Below are 8,677 nucleotides of genomic sequence, written 5' to 3'. Positions count from 1 at the left end.
GTAGAAAGATGGAGGATTGAGATCATATAGATGGACGATTGAGATTGATTGAAAATATTACAAAGTATCTAGGAACAAACAATATATATATATATATATTGTTTGTTCCTATATACCAACTGAAATCATTTTACTACACTCTTGAAATCGTGGCTAAAAAGATCTGTAAACTGCTATATTGGAGAAAATGGGCTTGGTTCTATCAAATGGGCCATGATGTTAAACATAGCCATAAAGCCCATGGCCTGAATATCTCTTTCCTTAGTTGGGTTTCTTTTTCTCAAGGTGGCCCATTAGAATATGGGTTAGGTTGGACGGACTTGGCCTTTTTCTTCATTTTAGAGCACTAGTAGCTTATTTAAATCTCATTTTATTATCCAAATGTAGGAAAAACTCATGCAATAGATTAGGAAACACTAAGGGAACCAACTTCCCTTAATATTATTTTAATATAAAAATATTTTATTTTTCTTTTAACATTTATGTGAACGAATATTTAAATAATTTTCTCTTTTCTTTCTCTTTCCTCTAACATTTATTTGAAAGAATATTTAAATATTATAAGGAAACGATAAAAGAAGAAAAATCTGAAAAAACTGCTGCTAGTGCTCTTAGCTACTTGTTTTTTCACGAGACAAATTGTTAGGCGTGACTGCAAACATTAATTTTATTTTCCTATTTTAGCGACGTGTTCAATTTTTAAGTTTTGAGTTGATGTGCTAATGATGTGGCGCATCCAGCATGACATGTATGTGATGTAAGCTAGCTGACTGAATGATGAACCAATCTAGATAGAGTAAGATTTGTTAACTAAACCAACTGATTTTTCAGAATATATAATTAAATATAAAGTCACATATTTGCAGGAGTTCAATATGGGTTTAGGACTTGGGCCGTGGGCCTGGACCATTTTCATAATAGGCATCTGAGCCTTTTTTATTTTATTATTTATTTATTAATTTTAGGCATGTGAGCCTTTGAGTCTTCATTCATGGTTATTGGTTAGGCACTTAATAATTTGGTGAAGTTTTTGTCTTTTGTGTAAACGACAAGATTGCAATTCACAAAGTGGAATTGAGCATTTTATTCAATCTAGTTATACTAAAAATTAGGCAATATTCCATGGATGATTCTTTCCTTTACCCAATTCAAACCATGTTCAAATTTGAATTAGATTCCAGTCATCTAAAATTACTATATATATATATATATAATAAAATAAAAAGTAACTTCTTTTCTTTTCAGAAATGACAAAAATTTTCTCCAAAGAAATATCCTCCAACCCATTTAAAATAGTGACAAGTGTTTATAAACATTTAAAGCGTTAGTTTAAATTAGTAAAGTGTTATAATGACCTTAAAAATTTAATGTGCGTTTTAAATATTTATAGATACTTTGCACTATTTTAAATGGGTTGGAAGATATTTCCTTCATACTAGTTTGGAAAAAATTTCTGTCATTTCAAAAATAAGAACCACAATTTTTGACTGATTTTTTTTTTTTTTTAAAAAAAGATTAATCGCTCAATGATAATTTAATTACCTTGACAGGAATTAAAGGTTTCAATATTTTTCCAATATTTCCATGGCCAAATTTGAACAAGAATTTCCTATAGAGTTGAATGTTTGGAAAGCCATAAAAATATGCAACCAATCTGAAAAGACATGGCTTGATTTTGATTTTTTTTTTTTTTTTTTTTGCTTTATCTAAATTCTGTTCAAAATATTCAAATTATATTTAATCATTTTATGCAAAATATGTGTAATTATATGTAAATACAAAACTGACAGATTAAGAAGTATATATATATATATATAATTCTCAAGAACAGTGAAAAAGAAAAGAAACCAATAATTTGGAGTTGTGATACCTTGAAAGTTGGTCATAAAAGTCATGGGAGAATCCCATGAGAAAATGAGATTAGGGCAAGATTTTCTTATCTAAGCAGATTTACCTTTTGAAAATCGGCATAGTTATCCTTTTTGGGCCTTTAGTGACTTCCAGACCATATTAATTAAATGGAATAATGCTAATTAATTAATTCCAGAGGTGTCCCCCTCTGCTCATCTTCCTTAATTAACTTATTCCCATGGCCTACACTATCTACCTGATGCCTTTGCAAGATCTTAAAAGTGCTTTATACTCATATTAAACTTGTATTAAATTTATCACTATACATAAATACTAACACTATAATTGTGCTCATTATTCTCTCTGGGAATCAATGAGATGACTGACATTTTAAAAACAAAAAAAAAAAACAAAATCCCTAAGATTGCTTAAACAAAACTGTACTTTGATGTGCTTTAGATTTGGTCCCTTTTATAATCCATATGTTCTTTCTTTAACTTCAAATTACCTAAAATATACTTGTGGAAACCAAGTTACTCCGGAAGATCAGATCATTTTTGCTTAATCTACAAGCCCTTTACAAACTTGCATGGTAGTTCATGTGACACTTATCACATCAGTTATAAACTATTAAATTTGATTGTAGCTGACACTGTCACGTCAGTTTATAAATTCACGTAACACTTACCATGCTAACAACTAAATAATTTAATTGTGCATAACGTGGCACTAGCAGGACCACATAACTAAACCGTCATATCAGTTTGTAAAATTAATGAATACTAGTGGGGTTTGGACATTGCATTTTCAAGGGATTGCGGCCGGTTTACCCTAAAGCTTCAACCAATGCCTCTTGACAACATAGGAGGGAGAGAGACAGAGACAGAGAGACAAAGAGATTAGAGTTGAAAAGAAAATGGATTATCATAGGTGACAGAGATTTGACTTGGAACACATTTAGATTAGTGTGGAGTTTGTAGGTTGTTTTTTTCACTAACCCAGATGATATACAAATGATTAGAGAGGTGTTTGGTCAGGAAAAAAAAAAAAAAAAAAACATAACTAAAACAAAAAAAAAAGGGAAGTTTGTTAATTGTTGGAAGAGTGCATGTCACCCAGAACATGAGCAAAGACAGCAGATCTAAGAGCTGCTGGCTTGCTTTCTTGCTTTGCCCCCCTTACAAAAAAAACCCATTGAAAAATATCAAAAAGGGAAACCCAAAAACATCTGGTCAACATGTTTGATTCTGTGTTTGTGTCTCTACCATTCTCTATGCTCTTTTTAATGTCAGATTTGAGTGTTGAGAAGGACATTAATGACGACTAAACACTTTTAATTATTATTAATCATGATTAGTGGCCCTTTCAACCCCTTTCTCTTTCATTAATTAGTCATGCTATAGACTGCATTTACTAACATCATTAACAGATGGGCTCCACATTGATCCAACTTGTTTTGGGGTAACCTCAGCTTTAGTGTCGTATTGTTCCTTAAATCTATGTTATCCATGCACTTTTTCTATACAAATAAAATCTTGGTTGTTAGATTAGAGGAGGACTAATTTTGGATTATCTCTGCATAATATATATATATATTAAAAACTTGATTATCAGTATTCATTCTGCGCCGCAAATCTCGACTCTCATTTTAAGAGATCTTATTAGAGGCGTGCATGCAATTATATATTCAGTTGCTCACCTTTTAATTTTAACGTTTAATTAAATATTTTTTAAATTTAAAAAAATGAAAATGAAAAGAAAAAAAAAATACAAAAGAAACCTCAATTTTTTTATTTTTTATTTTTTATTTAAAAAAAAAAAAAATCCTAAAATGTATCGATCCCTAAGCACGATTTTGGAAAGTTAAAAGTTGTAACACATCTGTGTCTCCTGTTTGTCAAGGAAAGGTGAGCAATTAGGTCGAGAAAATACTGTGTGTGATACTCCAAGGAAGCTTGCTGCTTTCATATATATATATATGCATTCACCATAGAGAAGACAATTGTGGCTGCTGATATTAGGATGTTTTGCAAAAGCATGTAATGATTATCAGGTACAATTGTTGGCTGCACTTGATCCATCTTGATTTTTTTTTTTTTTAAAGCAAGATACAAAATATATTTTTACATATAATTTAAGTACAATTTTATTCATGTGTATATAAGATTTTCGACACTTTTTAGATCTTTGTAACTTGTAAGCTAATTTTTAAAGTTGAGTTCTACCTGAAGTTTGTATCAGTCGACTAAAGCTGTCACCACGTTGAATATGGAATCAGACACGTACGATTCATCGATTATAGGATCGAATTTATTGCGACTTTGTGGTTGAATTACAAAGGGGGCGACTGATAGGCCGATTTAAAATATCTTGATACATAAATTAATTTTCAAAAGTCAATTTTATTTGAGGTTTATATCAAAACACGACACGGGCATTAACAACCCTGAAAATAGCAAAAAGATCAGGTGTGTTGCAACTTTTAACACACAAAAGAAAAGCCCTGGCCTCATCAATGTCCAAAGACTCAAGAAGAGTTTGTGGGGAGCAAGAGAGGTTTGTGAGTGTGTTTTCCTTGTATATCCAGGTTCTATCTTTCATTGGACACAACATGGGTGCGGTGTATATTCAGCTTGCTTTGGCTGACAAAGCATGCAATAACTAGATGGTTTCTGGTTTGGTTTGATTAAGTCGCACAACCTTTTTGAGTTTGAACATTTGTGTTAAACAACAACTATTTCTAAAAGCGTAATTTGATACGAAGAGATAAATTTAATAATGTAATTAATACTTTAATAATATGCCACTGTCTTGCTTAACCTAATTCTACTCAAGCAGATCGATTCTCCAGCTTGCAAGTGCGTGTGCAAATAGAAGTTAGTGTAAATTGTTTCTTTTTCTTTTTAAATGTCATTACCCGAGCAAATTATTCCTATATTGAGATTGAAATACGTGTTCTTGTTTTGTTATAGGACAAAGATACGAGTCTATTTTCAAAGCGAAGCCAAACCCCCAATATTTATTTATTTTTTTTTTGTATACAATTAAAGGGTTTGTATATAAGCAAAAATAAATTGATTGTCAGTTTCTTGATCAAGTGACCAAGCACAGCTACTATAGGGTGGAGATAATGCAATTTAAATCGTCAATTAGAAGAAAGGAAAATGCCCAGAAAAAGAGAGAGAAAAAAAATTAGAGAAAAAAAAAAAAAGTACGAATTAATGTGAATGAATTTCGATCACATTCTCAAGTTCAAACTGCCCTAAAAACCCTATCAAACGGGCCCTATATCATCTCTTAATTCTTAACCTCAGATATTTTATCATTTCCTATTTTTATAGCTAATTAATGTGAAATATCAAAATTTTAATGGACCTACAAGGGTTGGGTCGACTTGGTACAATGGTTCCATCCCAAATTTCAAGATAAATTATGAAACTATGATAGGTGACTTTTTATCCGCTCAAACAGCTGTCTTCTAAAATTCAGATAACAGAACTCTCAAAAATTATTATTCTCATCAGTCCTTCTTGAGAACCAAATCTAAGTGAAGCTCTTGCTACTTTCGTGGTAATTAGGCTAGTCGTCTCCCTTCACCTCTATCCTTTCATTTTGAAAGGTGACATGGTACATTAATCATTCAACTACTGAGATCCCAAATTTCGAGATAAATTACGATACTATCATATGTGGCTTTTTTTTCTGCTCAAACAGCTGTCTTCTAAAATTCAAATAGTAGAACTCTAAAAAATTATTATTCTCATCAATCCTTCTTGTAATCCAAATCTAAGTGAAGCTCTTGCTACTTGGTGGTAGCTAGGCTAATCGTCTCCCTTCACCTCTATCCTTTCATTTTGAAAGGTGACATGGTACATTAATCATTCCACTACTAAGATCCCAAATTTCAAGATAAATTACGATATGGCTTTTTCTTTACTCAAACAGCTGTCTTCTGAAATTTAGATAGCAGAACTCTCAAAAATTATTATTCTCATTAGTCGTTCTTGTGATCCAAATCTAAGTGAAGTTCTTGCTACTTTCGTGGTAGCTAGGCTAACCGTCTCCCTGCACCTCTTATCATTTCATTTTGAAAGGTGATATGGTACATTAATCATTCCACTACTAAGATCCCAAATTTCAGGATAAATTACGATACTATCATCTGTGGCTTTTTCTCTACTCAAACAGCTGTCTTCTGAAATTCAAATAGCAGAACTCTCAAAAATTATTGTTCTCATCCTCCCTTCTTGTAATCCAAATCTAAGTGAAGCTCTTGCTACCTTCGTGATAATTAGGTTGACGATCTCTCTTCACCTCTATCCTTTCATTTTGAAAGGCGACTCCTTAGTCATTACACTAACATTAAAACATCCTAATATTATTTAAGATTAACATATCTCCTCACCATCTCATACCTTCTTACTACCATTTCAACATCCTCCTCGTAGAAAGCTCCGAAAGTAAACAAAAGAATCAACTTTTGCGCCCTCAACGCAACATGTCAGAATAAATTAGCCAAATTGTTATTTCCTATCACCATATCAGCACATTTTACTATAAGATCAACACTCTTAACCACTAACTAAATTGATTAAAACCGATCAATATCAATCAACGGATTGGATTAATTCAGTTCCACGGTCGAAAATAATCATAAAAAATATAACACTAATTATTTCCTGTTTGATATATTCTTTTTAGAATAATAATAATAATAATAATATTATTATTATCATAAAAATGCTTAGATTAACCAATATTTTCAAAATAATACAACATCAAATAAATTTTTATTGAATTCAGGGGAAGCAAAACCCTAACCCTAGTCCCTAGTGTAGCACTGAGCCGCGGCGCAGGAGCCGGCTGAGAGGGAATGCGGTCTGACGCCAGCAGGGCTGAGCCCCACCTGTCCCGTCAAAAAGGGGACGACGAAATCTAGATTGAGAAATTTGATGGGACCCACAAATCTATACGGTGAGCTGTTGCTTTTTTGACATCTATCGCTTTTTCCACAACTCTCTCTCTCTCCCACCCTTTCTTTCTACTCTAAAATAAAAACAAATAAATAAATAAAAGAAAATATGGGGAAGAGAGAGAAAGAGAGATAGAATGAAAGGCTAGCTGTTGATGATTCATGCAAAGTACTAAAAGTGCGTTTATATGGGTAATGGGTGTATGACATTATATTCCACCAACCTTTATTTATTTATTATTTATTATTTTTGCTCTTAGTAATCATCATTCTTTTGTGTATATTACATGGTTGCCATGGTCGGTGATAATTCTTGAATGGGATATTTTGGCCGACCTTTTTTTTTCTTTTTTTTTTTTTTGGGTGCCAAATGGCCGACTCCCTTGAAAAGAGAAATGATTTTTTTCAAAAAGAGTGAAAAATCTTGACCAACTTTTCTAGGTTTTCTGTCTTTTGTCCAACAAGAGGGAAACGCAATTTCTATAACTTTTTTTTTTTTTTTTTTTTCACAAGTTTTGATAATTTTATGGGAGGAATTCAGATTTTTCTTTTTTCTTTTATCTTTTATCTTTTTTTAAAAAAAAAAAAATCAAATTGCAAATGGGGGAGCAATTTCAATTCCATTTCTTTCCTAACTTTCAACCTTATTTATTTATAAAAATGATATGATACAATTCATTTTATTTTTAACTATTTCCATAGTTAATAAATGAATCCACTATTAGATTTATGTGGGGTACGTTCACATGAGTTCACAAATTCAATAATTGATATAATGAATTTATAGGATGAGATGGAAAAAAACTGTGAAAAATATTAATGTGAATCATTATTATTATTATTATTTCAAATCAACCCATGACCCAAGTATTTTTTTTTTCAGCAAGAAGGGGGATATACCACATGGGCTAAATTCCAAATACTCTAAATCTAAACCTAACTTTAACTTGAATTCATTGACTTCCGGTTGCCTAATTTTATGATCTATAAGTTGTATTATTCAACAACAACACTATATATGTATCCAAGCTACTGTTTTGTCCATTGCTAAGCTAACATTTTTGTCAAGAAAACTAATTATATATAGTTTGATATTATGAGTAGTAATTCGTGTTCACGTGTCAGATTCAGATCGTATTAACGTATAAATCTAAGGTCATGTAAGATAATTCTAATTTTATATTATGTTCGTATCGAATTTGCACGTTATGTCAAAAATTATCAATCATTATATCATTGTATGTCAATTTTAAATTGTGTCGAAATATAAATATAAAACTATTTTTGTTTTCCGACTTTTTTTCTCACTTGTTAGTTAATTAGGATACCGATCATGCACGTTACAATCTCCAAATATAAAAGATTCTATTCCTCTCCTTTTCAGATGCATTAGTTTCTAATGGAGACATGTTGAAATATTGACTGAATTCCAAAATGACTAGCTGCCAGGCTGTCGGCAATCGACATGCAAATTTAAACAACTTAAAAGACACGAAAATATTTAAAACTGTTTTTATAATTTTTAGGAAAAAATTATATTTAGTGTTAAGGTTTTATTCAAGTTTAAAATAAGTTTCTCTATCACTTTACCATCAAAGTTAACAGTTTATCATCTGTCATATGTATCTCATTGGACATGTCAACGTTAATCTCAATACAATGCCATGCCAACGCCATGCCAATATTAGAGTGGGGTAACAAAATTTAACCATGGTTTTTTTTTTTTTTTTTTTACATTTTGGTTTGATATGGATGTTCTCACTTTTACTTTTTGTATTTTTCTTAAATTGATTATGTGTCACATGGTAATTGGAGGTTGCAAAATGGGTGTTATCATAATAGACATGATAATAG

The sequence above is a fragment of the Corylus avellana genome, chromosome ca2 (assembly GCF_901000735.1).
Source record: "Corylus avellana chromosome ca2, CavTom2PMs-1.0".
Taxonomy (NCBI): Eukaryota; Viridiplantae; Streptophyta; class Magnoliopsida; order Fagales; family Betulaceae; genus Corylus; species Corylus avellana.
Note: the sequence above shows the minus strand (reverse complement) of the source record.